This window comes from Plutella xylostella, chromosome 30, assembly GCF_932276165.1.
Source record: "Plutella xylostella chromosome 30, ilPluXylo3.1, whole genome shotgun sequence".
In the NCBI taxonomy this organism is placed as follows: domain Eukaryota; kingdom Metazoa; phylum Arthropoda; class Insecta; order Lepidoptera; family Plutellidae; genus Plutella; species Plutella xylostella.
The window spans coordinates 45550-60512 of record NC_064010.1 but is presented as its reverse complement, the minus strand read 5'-3'; the positions used below and the strand labels follow the sequence as shown (position 1 = coordinate 60512).

Below are 14963 nucleotides of genomic sequence, written 5' to 3'. Positions count from 1 at the left end.
CATTAATAATAACAATCGAATCAATTATAATGAACGTTATGTATAAATAATCGGTGGTAGCTCAGTCGGGTAAGCGCCCGCTTCCCAAGCCAGTGATGCGGGTGCGAATTCCGGCGCTGACATGTACCAATGTGTTCCTTTGAATTTAAATACAATGTATACCATCGCTTTTACGGTGAAGGAAAACATCGTGACGAATCCTGCATATCTACCTATAAATTTAGCACATCTAGATAATATGTGAACCCAGCCACCCCCTGTGGACCAGCGTGGTGGGAAATGGTCCAAGCTTAGAAAGGCAGCTTAGACCTTGGAATAGAATATTCACATTGCACAAAGGTCCCATTCGAGAGAGCCAGGTGCAGGTACTTACACCTCCCACAGATAGTAGAATAGAATATAATAGAACATACATCTCTGCAGGAACTCAGCTGGATGCTAAGTGGCCTTAATGCTGCTTGCAACGTGTAGGCCTCCGTATATACTTGGGCAAGACAAAAGTCATGTAGAATGTTCACATAAAACCGGAGCCAGTGATCGATCGTGAGACAACTATCGAAGTAAATAAATAAATAAATAAATAAATAAATAAATAAATAAATAAATAAATAAATAAATAAATAAATAAATAAATAAATAAATAAATAAATAAATAAATAAATAAATAAATAAATAAATAAATAAATAAATAAATAAATAAATAAATAAATAAATAAATAAATAAATAAATAAATAAATAAATAAATAAATAAATAAATAAATAAATAAATAAATAAATAAATAAATAAATAAATAAATAAATAAATAAATAAATAAATAAATAAATAAATAAATAAATAAATAAATAAATAAATAAATAAATAAATAAATAAATAAATAAATAAATAAATAAATAAATAAATAAATAAATAAATAAATAAATAAATAAATAAATGAATAAATGAATGAATGAATGAATGAATGAATGAATGAATGAATGAATGAATGAATGAATGAATGAATGAATGAATGAATGAATGAATGAATGAATGAATGAATGAATGAATGAATGAATGAATGAATGAATGAATGAATGAATGAATAAATAAATAAATAAATAAATAAATAAATAAATAAATAAATAAATAAATAAATAAATAAATAAATAAATAAATAAATAAATAAATAAATAAATAAATAAATAAATAAATAAATAAATAAATAAATAAATAAATTAATAAATTAATAAATTAATAAATAAATAAATAAATAAATAAATAAATAAATAAATAAATAAATAAATAAATAAATAAATAAATAAATAAATAAATAAATAAATAAATAAATAAATAAATAAATAAATAAATAAATAAATAAATAAATAAATAAATAAATAAATAAATAAATAAATAAATAAATAAATAAATAAATAAATAAATAAATAAATAAATAAATAAATAAATAAATAAATAAATAAATAAATAAATAAATAAATAAATAAATAAATAAATAAATAAATAAATAAATAAATAAATAAATAAATAAATAAATAAATAAATAAATAAATAAATAAATAAATAAATAAATAAATAAATAAATAAATAAATAAATAAATAAATAAATAAATAAAAAAATAAATAAATAAATAAATAAATTAATAAATTCTTTATTTAGCCAAAAAAGTATTCAAAAAAGACAATACACAGTGGGACCTGCACTAGGAAAAACCTGTAACGCGGGCTCCCGGTTCAATTTAACTATTACAGATTTGACAGTTTGTGATACAAAAAAAAAATAATAATTAAACAAAGTAAAAAATAATTATTATGAGCTATTCTTAAACACAATAAAAAATAAAATAAAAAATTCTGTTAAATTTAGAGTTAAGAGCAAAAACTTAATTGCTTTACAGGAGAAGTTGTGCAATAATATGACTACCGGAGGCAGACTATTCGGCTAGGCAGAAGCAACTTCGACAAGGAGGCTGAAAGGCGCATCCAACAGTCTTCAACCATTGCGCCCTGCCAGTTATGAAATATGGTGCAGAGACGTGGACACTGATGGTGGGACTGGTCCACCGATTTAAAGTCACTCAGCGTGCTATGGAGAGAGCTATGCTTAGGGTTTCTCTTATGGATGGTATCAGAAAAGAGGTTATACGTCAGAGGACTAAGGTTACCAACATAGCTGTCAAAATATGCAAGCTTAGGCAGGTAGCCGTTAGTGGCTGAATTCGGAAGACCGAGGACCGAGTGTTGTGGCGCTCCTTGGGAGAGGCCTATGTCCAGCATTGGATGATTATAGGCTGATGATGATAACATGTACATTTCATATTATTATACCAATTAAAATATACTATGATTTAGCATAAAGTTCATAAAATATTCTATCATATCACATAATCTGTGTTAAAATACACAACACCATCAAAACCTCTAGCACCACAACCTAAAGATAGGTGCGATGACGAGAAAAGCGAGGAGGAGCGGTTAAGTGCACATGTTCATCAAAAGCAAAGCGGGGCTACAAGGGGAGACGCTCTATGTTTAGGTTTTGGTGCAAGGAGTTTTGACTGCGTTATTATTATTGGCGCTATGTAGGGGGACGCTTAGCTGACCAACATGTGCACCTAACCGCACCTATCTTTATATTTTGGTGCTAGGTGTTTTGCCGGTGTTGTGTAATTCTGCACAGATTATGTCATATTATAGTATATTTTATTAATTTTACATAAAATGAACAGTATAAAAATTGGATATTATACCTTATGAAAATATAGATGTTATAGGTAAGGTTTATGATCAAGGTTTGTGAACGTTATTAGTGTGAAATGAAACATTTTCTTTCATACGTCGCAATACGGACCCCACAATGCTACCTAGAGAACTGCCTCTGTGGTCTAGTGGTAGAAGCTTCGCTTCATGACCCAGAGGCCCCGGGTTCGATTCCCGGGTGGGACCATCAATTTGTGTTTCTAAATTGTGGTTCTAAGTTTGGTTAGGACATAGAAGGCTGATCACCTGATGTCCGAAACAGTGAAACGATCCATGCTGTCGGATGGGCATGTAAAGCAGTCGGTCCTGCGCCTAGCTCTCTCCAGTCGTGTCGGTCAATCCGTCCCATTGGGCTATGAGAGTGATGGAACAGAGAGTGCTCCTGTGTACTGCGCACACACTTGGGCACTATAATCTACTCCTGCGTAGATGGCTGATCTCAATTGAGATTGGCCGCCGTGGCCGAAATTCGGCTAGGAGGACATTATATTATTATTATTATTATTATTATACCTAGAGAATTCCATACTATATTCTTATTTTTTATACATACTGTCGTTCTTTCTTTCGTTCCAATATCTATCCAAATATTTTTGCCATACATACCTGTCTAAGTTTGCGTTTCCCTCACAGTCTTTTTAAAAAAATGCAGTGAATTGATTCTTTTATTTCCATTGTATACAGTTCTTTCATTGCCGTGGAAGTTTGTTTCATTGCCGTGGGCCTTTGTTTCATTGCCGTGGACGCTTGTTTCATTGCCGTGAACGCATGTTTCATCGCCGTGGCACGAAATTTTTAATCATCCGTATCTTGTTAAGTTTTTAACTTATCTGCTACCCATTTAGTAAGAACACTAACATGAACAAAAACTTTAATAAAAGCGTTTTTCTAATATAAAAAACCTTAAGATAAAAAAGTCCACGGAAATGAAGATTTTTTAGGACTTGTTGAAATCCACCCAAGTATTGGACAGGTATGTTATTGTTTATTTATAATTTAATGTAAATTAAACATAAAATATTATAGGTGTACACTGAACTAATATGACTGGCGTACTCTAGTACATTATACTTCAAAGTAGGTATAATGTTTTTTTGGTTTTTGTCTTAGATTTATAATTGAAGTTAATGAAAATGATGATGAAGATGAGGATGACGACGACGATGAACAAGTTCAAACAGAGAGTGAACATGAAAGTGACATGGAAATTGATTTATAAAATAAAACACTTTTACATAAATAAATTCTCAAACCTCAGAGTATTCAGGGTTGAGATGTATGGCCTCGCTTTTCTCGGCACTTTACACTTTAGGGAATCCTGGTAATGTTTGTGCTTGGTAGATATTCTGAAGGTAAACATCCAAATTTTAATGCTGTCAAACTATAAATTTTAAGCTAAATATGACATTTACGGGAACACTCATAGAATAAAATTTTACTTACGTCAGAAATAGTTACAAGCTATCGCGAGATTAATCCGGGCACACTTTTCTACGTGTGTAGCATGTCGTGCTACCTCGCCCCCGCCACTTCTTTCACCCCGCAAGGAGGGTCGCCAAGTAACTTGCCACATTATAGTCCCTGATGCGGGTGCCAATAAGGGACGCACGGTGCGTTCGGTACCATCATTTAGGGCAGAACCTGGGTCTTGCATTGGGATATTGGGTGCCGGAGTAGACTGTGTAAGGCTAGAGGTAATGCGACGAGTAACTGGTGGAGCCTTAGACACGCGAACTGCTGGTGGCCGGGCTTTGTCCATGGGCTTCACCTTGGTCGCTTGTTTGTTGGACATTATGTTAATGTGCGAATTGCAAAGGGACAATCAGGAAGGCAAAAGCCAATCAATACAATACAGGAAAAAAAAAAAAATTATAATTGTATGAGGCAATAGCCAATACCAGATAAAATGAAATAAAAAAATAATAGTAAAATGACAGTGTAAAAGGACTTGACTGCATAGAAACACAGGTTAAGCGAGACTAGTTTATTCACACATACCGCACAATATATTCTCAAATAGTAATGACGAGTTACCCTACATATTAATACATCACAGACAGGAGGCAAAAGCCGACAAATATTCTAAAATCACAATAAAAATAATTAAAAATAAAATTGCTATATAAAGAAAAGATGTGAGAAGGTTTTTTTTTTTTCAATATATACATTCTTCAAAAGGTGTGTTTTTGTTTCAGGTATATTTTGGTTTTTTTTTTTTTTTTTTTTCCTTCTCTACTTTTTTTTTTTATTATTATTATTATTAGTAAAGGTTTTTCCTTTAAAACTTAGGTGTGGTGTAAAATAAAATAAACATTCATAAATTTCATTTAATAACAAAGCAAAATACCTATAATATTATATAACTAAATTAAGATGCTCTATGTAGAGACCTAGAGACCCATGCATGTCAAACAGTAGTCCCAGTGGAGATATACTCAGAGGAAAAAACCGCACTCCAATCAGACAACCAGAGCCTGAGATATAGGTAAAACAATTTTTTCAAAATGGCGGACAAAATGGCCGCCGAAAACTTTAAAATTGTGTAACTTTGGTCCGAGTTACCTACAAGGGTGCGGTTTGCACCATCAAGACCATAACATGGACTTCCACGAATTGCCCAAGTCTCTACACAAAAATTTTTGTCGCTCTATGTAGAGACGAAAATATACCTATTTAATAGAGTTTTTTGTGACCAACATGGAGTCGAAAACCACGTCTCGATCGAAGTGTCGGTTACAAAGCTACTGCCGTTTGAACAATTTCAAGATGGCGTCCAAGATGGCTGCCACGAGCCAACTTTGTATTCCCTTGACCGAAACCCTCCGAGATTAGGCTCGGGCTTGACGGCCCCCGTCTAAATACGCCAACGAAAAAATGTTTTATGCAAACCCTGACAAATTATTAGCAAAAAACAGGTATTATCTTACAAATTTTTATTTAAAAAATATAAATACAGCAAATTTAAAAATTAAAATTATGGGAGTTATTACAAATAAATACGATTGTTTATGACTAGGGTATATTTCGTCTCTACAAAAGCGCTGAGTAAAAACACGTTTATACCTAAAATATTGAAAAATCTATAACAAGAAAACTACAGCACGGATTTCAAAAATTCTTTTTTATAAATGTAGAGTTCATTATTGTCCATAGGATTAGCAGAAGAAACACATTTGTAAAAGATCTATTTTCAAAGTTATTAATTTTTTCAAAGTTAAATTTTATTAAAATAAAAATTATGTATCAAAAACACGAAATTTTGAAAATAAAAAATTGTTTGCGCTACCTGCAAATTGGCGTGCTTCGCTGTGTAGTTTCCAATTTAGCCGCACTCCCTGGGATCTATGACCTCGTGGCCACGTGGTTTTTGTTTTTTTGCCGCTTGTACTTAAACCGACAGCGAAAGAAACTTGGGTGGATTGTTGAGGTCACCAAAACGCACCAGAGCCGCGAAGAAAAATTGGGGGTCGTCGATCGCTTTCACGACTTACGCGACAAAAAAGATTTAAAAAATCACTTTTTTCCACTTTCTTCTTTCACTTTTTTACAAAAACTAATTTCACCACCAGCTAAGTCGCAGCACACCGCACACAATAAACTTTATTTCACGAAAATCGGACTTAACCTCCTGACGCCCAGCCGTTATTTTATTTTTTAGGACTATCTGCCCACGGTCCTCACACAAGGACTATTGCGTTTACCTAGCTTACTGCCCAGAAACTTAAACTATTAAAAATTATTATATAGTGTTCCTAGTAGTATGTACGGGTAATGCATTAAAAAAGGAACCAGTTTCAATAGGTTTAAATTCGAAAATCATTAGTCCTCATGTGAGGACCGTGGGCAGTTAAAAAAAGTTTAATTTATTGGTAGAAAATATATTTATAAGGTAATTTGTTAGAAATAACAAAACTAATGAAATAAGAACCACTTAGGAACACATTTAACACTTTAAATCAGTCTCACATAAGTTTAGAACTTATATTTATTCTAGATAAACTCACACTTATCAACTATTATAATTATTGGGATCAATATAGGCACAAAATAAGATAAAATGAAAGGCTCAGCTAGCAGCTCCTGGATATCATCATCACAAAATTCAAATTCTACGGGTTCATGGTGAGTCATTTATGTCGTCATGTCATCGTCATCCGAGAGATCTATGTCCGACATAGCTAAATCTGCTTCAATTTGTTGGATTTCGCATTATATTCTGTAAAAAAATACAAAAATAAGTATATCTAAAATTATAGTATAGCGGACTAAAAGTTTATGTTATTGAAGACCACGGTACTCAGACGAGTACTAATGTAAATGGATGATCGTAGAATATTATTTAGATCCTTAATTGATAAAATATTAGTATTCGTCTCTTGCTAATATACTTAACAATAAGATTTTATTAAAGTTATTTAATTAAATGATTAGATCACATAAGTAAAATGAGATTACAACTTACTTAGTCGACGGTGGCCCCGCCATGGTTCTGTTTTTTGACGTTTTTTCAATGAACGATTGATTATCCTCAGATGGCACTTAAGACAGCTGTCAGTGATGGAATGTTAAATCCATAGATGCAATCCCAAAAAATAATAGCGGTAAATTCAAATATGGTTCAAACACAAAGTATTCGTCCTCGGAGAAGGACCGTGGGCATTTAGTCCAGAAAAAATATATTGTAGCTTGGGCAGTAACAACTATACTCGTTTAGTACTCACAGAAGGACCGTGGGCATCAGGAGGTTAAATAGCTATTTTTCCCGATTTTTTCGGTGCGGAGCGTTACAAAAACGTGGCGCTCGGTAAGGCGGTTGGACGCAGACTGGGTTAGGTTAGGTTAGGTTAGGTTAGGTTAGGTTAGGTAGGAGCAGGGAGGTTAGGGGCTGTGGGCGGTGAGGACGGGGGTCCGAGCCGCCGCATAATAGCGGCCCCGGGAAGAGCGGCTGTGCATGTGGCCATGTACATGCCGCCGCAGGCTGCGAAGGAGTGGGGAGACCTTGAGTCTCCCGGAGAAGAGCTGCGGCACGGTGCGAGGTGACTCCGGTGCGTTCCCCTGGAGATCCCGGAGCCGCCCGGAACCTACCTGCACTGATGGTGGCCACCGAGGGGGTTTTAGTGGGTAAAAATCCCACATATCCCGTCTTCCTCCCCCGAGGTCGGCGGGAATCTTTCTGAAGATTTCCCCCTCGTAAAAAAAAAAAAAAAAAAAACCGGCCAAGTGCGAGTCGGGCTCGCGCACAAAGGGTTCCGTAGCAGCAAATCAGTGTAAGCACAATAACTTAACCAAAATTACAGTTAAATCAACCTATCTCAAAAACTATAAGAGATACTTTGATCAAACCAAAAATCGTTGAAAGAGTTAATTAGCATGCATCACCTCTATTTTTTTTAGAATTTTATACCCCGTAGTTATAAAAATAGAGGGGGGGGGACATACTTTTTACGACTTTGAGAGCTGATATCTCAAAAACCGTTCACTTTAAGAAAAATGTTTTTTAGAAAACTTTATATCATTTTAAAAGACCTTTCCATTGATACCCCACACGGGTATGTACATCGAAAAAAAAAATTTCATCCCTCAGTTACATGTATGGGGGGCCCCACCCCCAATTCTTTTTTTTACTATTTAGTGTCATATTTTTGTAGCGGTTCATACAACACATATTCCCATCAAATTTCATCACTGTAGTACTTATAGTTTCCGAGTAAATCGGCTGTGACAGACGGACAGACGGACAGACGGACAGACGGACAGACGGACATGACGAAACTATAAGGGTTCCGTTTTTGCCATTTTGGCTACGGAACCCTAAAAAAAGGTAGGAGCAGGGAACCACCTGACCTAGCGGTGCAAGTTGGTGATGCTCGTATCGCCATAGGACGGCATATGCGCTACCTCGGCCTAGTCCTGGATAGTCGCTGGTCATTCGAGGAACACTTCAAAAGGTTAGCCCCCCGGATACAAAAAGTAGCTGGTGCTTTGCATGGGCTGCTTCCGAATCTGGGGGGTCCTCGCGAAGGAGTCCGCCGCCTCTATACAGGAGTCGTGCGATCCATGGCCCTCTACGGAGCACCTGTCTGGTCGAAGAGACTGACGGGTGTTCGACGCAACCGAGCACTGCTCAACAGCGTCCAACGTAAGATGGCCATCCGCGTTGTTCGCGGATATCGCACGATATCGTACGATGCGGCGACTTTGTTGGGTCGCTTTCCGCCACTCGACATCTTGGCGGAAATGGACGCTCGAGTGTACCAGCGACTACACAATGTGGAAGTTGCCGATGCGGAGCCCGCATCAGCCGTCCGGCGATACGAGCACCAGGTCGCTCTGGAGCACTGGCGGGAGCGGTTGGAGGAGCCGAGAAGTTGTCGGCAGCGAGCTGTCGCAGCCGTACTTCCGTGCTTCGACGCATGGATGCAACGACCGGGCAACCTCACGTATCGTCTGACGCAGGTGCTGACCGGGCACGGTTGCTTCGGTGAGTACCTGCACCGGATAGGGCGTGAGGTTGCACCGTCGTGTCACCACTGTGAAGGCAGCCTGGACTCCGCGCAGCACACACTTGCAGTGTGCCCAGCGTGGGAGTCCGAAAGGCAGATCCTGGCTAACAGGATCGGGCCGGATCTGTCACTGCCCTCAGTGGTGGCAGCCATGACTCGAGGCAAGGAGTGTTGGAAGGCCGTGGTCTCGTTCTGTGAGACCGTCATGGTCCAGAAAGAGGCCGCAGAGCGAGATCGGGAGAGGGCCGATCCAGCTCGGAGGCGACGGCGAAGGGCTCAGGCCAGGTGAGCCCGTCGCGTCCCTGTAGCCCGGGAGTAAGAATAAGGCTACGGTATCTCCTGCCCGTCGTAGAAGGCGACCAAAAGGAGGTTAGGGGCTGTGGGCGGTGAGGACGGGGGTCCGAGCCGCCGCATAATAGCGGCCCCGGGAAGAGCGGCTGTGCATGTGGCCATGTACAGCCGCGCAGGCTGCGAAGGAGTGGGGAGACCTTGAGTCTCCCGGAGAAAAAAAAAAAAAAAAAAAAAATCAAAAATATTTATTGAACAAAAACATATCACAATTTACATTTTAACAGCGGGCCCCGCACTAGTAAAACTGTATCGCGGGCACCCAGAATACAAGTGTACGTTTATACAAAACTGTGATAGCTACTAGACATGGATCAAATAATTTAGAAAAACAAAAGAAAATATTAAATAATGTGTTGTGTGTGTGTGTGTGTGTGTGTGTGTTGTATGTGTGTGTAGAATGCGTGATATATGCCATTTATACACCTATACAAATATATTAAATACAGTTATTAACTATAATTGTGTGACCAACAATGATTCGGTTTTATCATAGTCCAGTGTTTGAAGCCATCGTACAATCTGTATTTTACATTCCAAAGTGGAGCAGCGTTGAATACTGACGTGTTTCAAAATTGATTTGTAGATACTGTAAAACGCATAAGGCCTAAAACGCTTGGCAAATTCCGTTTTTACCTGAGGTAATTTAACCAAGAAGACACGCTTCGCCAGTAGGTGCTCATAGTTAGGGCTTTTGATGGTGAATCGGTGGTGTAAGAGCCCAACCTTAAGAATGTACAGCTGTCTGACAGTTAGTACTTTTGTTTCAGCATAAAGAGCGTTAGTTGGATATTGGTACGGTTTTCTTAGCATAACTTTCAGAACAGCTCTCTGGGCCCTTTCGAGCAGTATGAGAGACGATTTGTGGGCACTTCCCCAAGCTGAGATGCAGTAGGTCAAATTAGATTCGCACAGAGATCTGTACACCAGCATTAGCACTTCCATATGAGCCCCGTTTCGCAGAAGCTTCATAACATAAATCATTCGCCTCCTTCTTCCCGAGAGATACATAATGTGATGATCGAAAGAGAGCTTCTCGTCAACCACCACCCCGAGGTATTTCAGCGAATGCGTCCTTCCTATTGAATCACAAGTACACAGATTATTCATTTGCAAGTTGCACGTGTGTACCTTCAACTGAAGTGATTCGGGGGGTTCAGATGCCTTCGTTTTATGAAAACAGATGTATTTTGTTTTCTTTGTGTTCAAAGTAAGGAGGTTATCACTCAGCCACGCTGCGATTGTGCTCATTCCTCGTTCTGCAGCAGATACGACGTCCCTCCAATTGGGTCCTTTAAACACTAGTGCAGTGTCATCGGCATAACACAAGACTTTCACATCATCACAACGAGGTATTGCGTCTGCTATATCATTAATATACGCTATAAAAAGAGTGGGACCGAGGACACTGCCCTGCGGGACCCCAAATAGTACAGATGATGTATTACTGATATCTGCACCGATTTTCGTACGTTGGCTACGATGAGTCAAGTAACTCTTAAACCATTCAAGGGCAAGCCCCCGAACCCCAAAAGATTCAAGCTTACTAAGTAGGATAGAAGGAGACACCGTATCAAAAGCCTTAGCTAAGTCTAGAAAGACTCCGATACATGTCTTTCCTTCGTCTAAGGCCGAGGAAACATCCTCCAATAGTACCTGAATAGCGTCCTCAGTGGATCTACCTGGCCGGAATCCGAACTGTAACCCAGATAGTACATTATTGTCTTCAAAGAATTTTATGAGCCGTTTGTTTACAACTCTTTCAAGTATTTTGGATAAAACACTCAAAAGAGATATTGGTCTAAAATTGCAGGGGTCATTCTTGGTTCCATCTTTGTGAATGGGTACAACCACAGCAGTCTTCCAGCAGTCAGGGAATATTCCGGACTCTAAACTTTTGTTGCAAATATAAGTGACAGGCACGACTATTTCATTAGAAATATATTTTAGCAGTTTTGTATTTAGACCATCCAACCCCGACGCACTCCCGTATTTTAAGCTGTTAATTAAGTCGCCGATCTCAGAAGCGTCTGTAGGAGAGAGGAAAAATGAATTAGCTGGACCCGAAGCCTTCACTCCAGAGGCGAGCTGTGCTTCTGTCTTTTTTGATTTGTGCAGAATATCTGTGGCTAGATTTTTCCCTATACTTGAGAAATAACTGTTGCACGCTTGCAATGATTTTTCTGGGTTATCTCTGAAGTGCAGAAGATCGGAGGATTCATGTTTATTTTTATTGAGTTCACAAATATCTTTAATAACTTGCCAAAACCGTTTCGGATTATCTTTGTTAATTGATAGTTGGTTATATTCATACTCAGATTTCAGTTTGTGAAGTAGTTCATTGCAGAAATATCTGTATCTTTTGTACGTTACCAACAAGACAGCGTTATTTGGGTTTCTCCTTACTTGTAGATGCAACTTATCTCTATGTCGGATACACCTCGTTATACCAGGGGTGATCCATTCCTTGAGTGTAAACTTAGTACGACTTAAATGTACTGTTTTTGTGTGGCGATTACAAATTTCATTGAGAACAGTTGTGAGTTTGTCAGCCGCTTCAGATGAGTCTTTGGAAACGTAGAGTTCTGACCAGTCATAAGATTTTAATTCGTCTTTAATAGCTTCAAAATTTGTTTTCTTTTGTGTTCTTGACTTAGCCGGTCTTTTAGTTTGAGTAGCAACTCCTGCTATTGCCAAGTAATGATCAGTAACGCTTGTTTGACATACTAAACCAATTCCGTTTTGTTTGTTATGAATTAAGATGTGGTCAAGACACGCTTTAAGTCTGGTAGGCTTACTGATAGCTGGTTTAAGACCTCGTTCGGCAGTCCAGCAAAGGTATTCATTGGATTCAGTGGTAAGAGAATCAGGCATTATGTTGATATTTATATCTCCTACGAGCATTATTGTAGCGTTTTTATCCAAATTAGCAATAACAGTATCAAGAGAGTTCGTAAAATTATTATAACTAGAAAATGATGGCGATCGGTAGATGCCGAAGATGGTGAACATGTTTGGAAAGTTTATACAAAGACAATTTGCATCCAGTACATCTGGTTCAGATACAGAAACTTTCCAACATGACTTGACGTAGACTACAACACCTCCGTTCTTATTGATAAACTTATTTGTGCGATAATGTGAATACCCAGGTAAGCTCTTTACTATAGACGCATCTTTTAGGTGACACTCAGACAGTACAATAATATCAAATTCAAAGTGAAATCGTTTAAGGTCAATTAAAAACATATCCAGATTTTTACTAATACTTCTGATGTTAAAATTAGCAATACGAAAATTGTACTCATTACTAAAAATATTGTTGCCTTGTTCTGCAGTTTCTACCGAATAACAAGGTATACTTAACGATTGATCAACGGAACGGTCAATTTCAGCTAATGTATCAATAGGGAGGCCAGTAAACTGTAGAATAAAAAGTGTTGATTAATATAATCGAAACTGCAGAATTACAATACGTAAAATTTTGATTTTGAGATAACGTTTCGTCTTGAGGAATATCATTGTTAAATGAGTAATATATGCTTGATGATTTGTTGGTGTATGTTATGTCGAGGTATGTTAAAAGTAATTGGAATAAACATAATATTATGGGTGTAATGTTGTATTTTGTGGAGTGTTGATTATAACTATGTAAGATTATAGGCATGCATAAAACAAAAATTAAGATGCAGGTATGCAGGTCAGGCCGAATTTGGTGCTGACATAGGTCCCAAATGCTTGTCCAGGTCATCCGATGATCTAATAGTGATCGCAGGTCTTTTTTCTTCCTGACGGATTTGAATTGTACCATCCCGGATCCAGCAGAAACGGAAGCCGTGCTGTCGGGAACGTTGTCTGGCGTCTCGAAATAACAAGCGAGTATCCTTCGTGAGTCTCTCATTTATATATAACTTCTTTGAAGGTCCTTCCACTATGCCATCGGACGTTAGGTTACGTCTTATCTTAGCCGCTTGAAGGATCTCATTCCGTTTCGTTCGTCGAACTAGTTTGACCACAATAGTGCGTGGCAAGAGATCTTTACTAGGAGCTTGCCTGCTATTTGATCCACGTTTTGGGCCCACGCGTGTTATCTCGTCGACATCTTCTTCTTTTAAATTGACACCGACCTTCTTGGAGACCAATGTAGCAATATGTTGCAGACTTTCACTCTCAGACTCATCCACGCCTGCAATCTCTATTTCATTTCTCAAGTTATACTGGTTTTGTTTGTTGACAGAGGATTCCAACTGCTGAATAGAAGCCTTCATATATACTACATGCTGCGATTCCAGCTCCGTAATGCGTTTCTTGGCTTCGCTGAGTTCAGTTTCAAGCTCATGTATTTTTCCGATTTTTTCCTCCATCTTAGCAAACTTTTCCTTGAATTCAGTAGTTAACGACGCTAGGATAGTTGAAATCTGTGACAAGTCTGCTCTCACTTTTTCGTTGCACGTCTCAATGTAAGTACGCAGGTCCATTAGATCAGCCGATACGATTCCCTCTTGGAATACGCTTGCAGCTCTGGCTGTGCTTGTATTCGATGAGAGGTTTCTTATAGGCGTATTGCTTTTATCCGTTTTTGGTTGTTTATTTATGCAGCTGGGACATTGCCAATCGTGCAGATTTTTTAGCCCTGCTGAGGTTACTCCAACGCACAAGTTATGGTAGACAAGCGGACAGATACTACATTTGACTCTTTCATGTTCCTCTGTATAAACATTGCAAGCGAAACAGCAACTGACTTTGCAAGTTGTGCAGAGCCAGGCGCTTCGTCTTTTTAGCTCATCAGGTTTTAAGTTAACGCACTTAATGTGATAAATCGATGCGCAACTTTCTCGGGAACAGACTATTTTGTCTTTGATTATAACAGAGCCCTCGCATTTCTTGCACTTCATAGTTTACAAATAAATAAAATTAAGAAAAAGATTCAACTCTATGAGGACTCGAACCGCCGACCCTCTGCGTCTGAGTCGAGTAGCCGACCGATGCGCTGTTTTACAGTTGTACGAGGTGGTCGAAACAACAGTACCATATGAGCTCGATGATATTAAGTCTCGTTAATTGTGTGTGTAGGGTAGGATTCGATGATTCACAGATTCGGATGCCGGTGTACTCACGAAAGCAGGCAATTCTAGTGGAATAGGCGATTTGCTTAACACTTCACTATTTGTGCACTGTTAACGCGTTATTTATAGTTAATACTTCACAGTAATATACTATAGGATTTAGCTCCAGAAGTAAAACACCAGCATTAATTCGTCACCAGTTTATTAAACACACAGTTTAAGAAATCACAATCTTCACTTAACAAGTATAAAAGTAACACCTTATAAATAATTTGAAAATATATATCTATTAC

At 37.8% G+C, this 14963-nt stretch overlaps 1 long non-coding RNA gene across 1 annotated transcript; it reads right to left on the bottom strand.

The window, feature by feature from the left end:
- Window positions 1-6615: 6615 nt before the first annotated feature.
- Window positions 6616-7421, bottom strand: LOC125491067. The gene is made up of 2 exons (XR_007268096.1): window positions 7216-7421; window positions 6616-6969 (listed from the first exon to the last, which is right to left on the bottom strand). It is a non-coding gene; the product is annotated as an uncharacterized LOC125491067 (long non-coding RNA).
- Between the last annotated feature and the right edge of the window lie 7542 nt (window positions 7422-14963).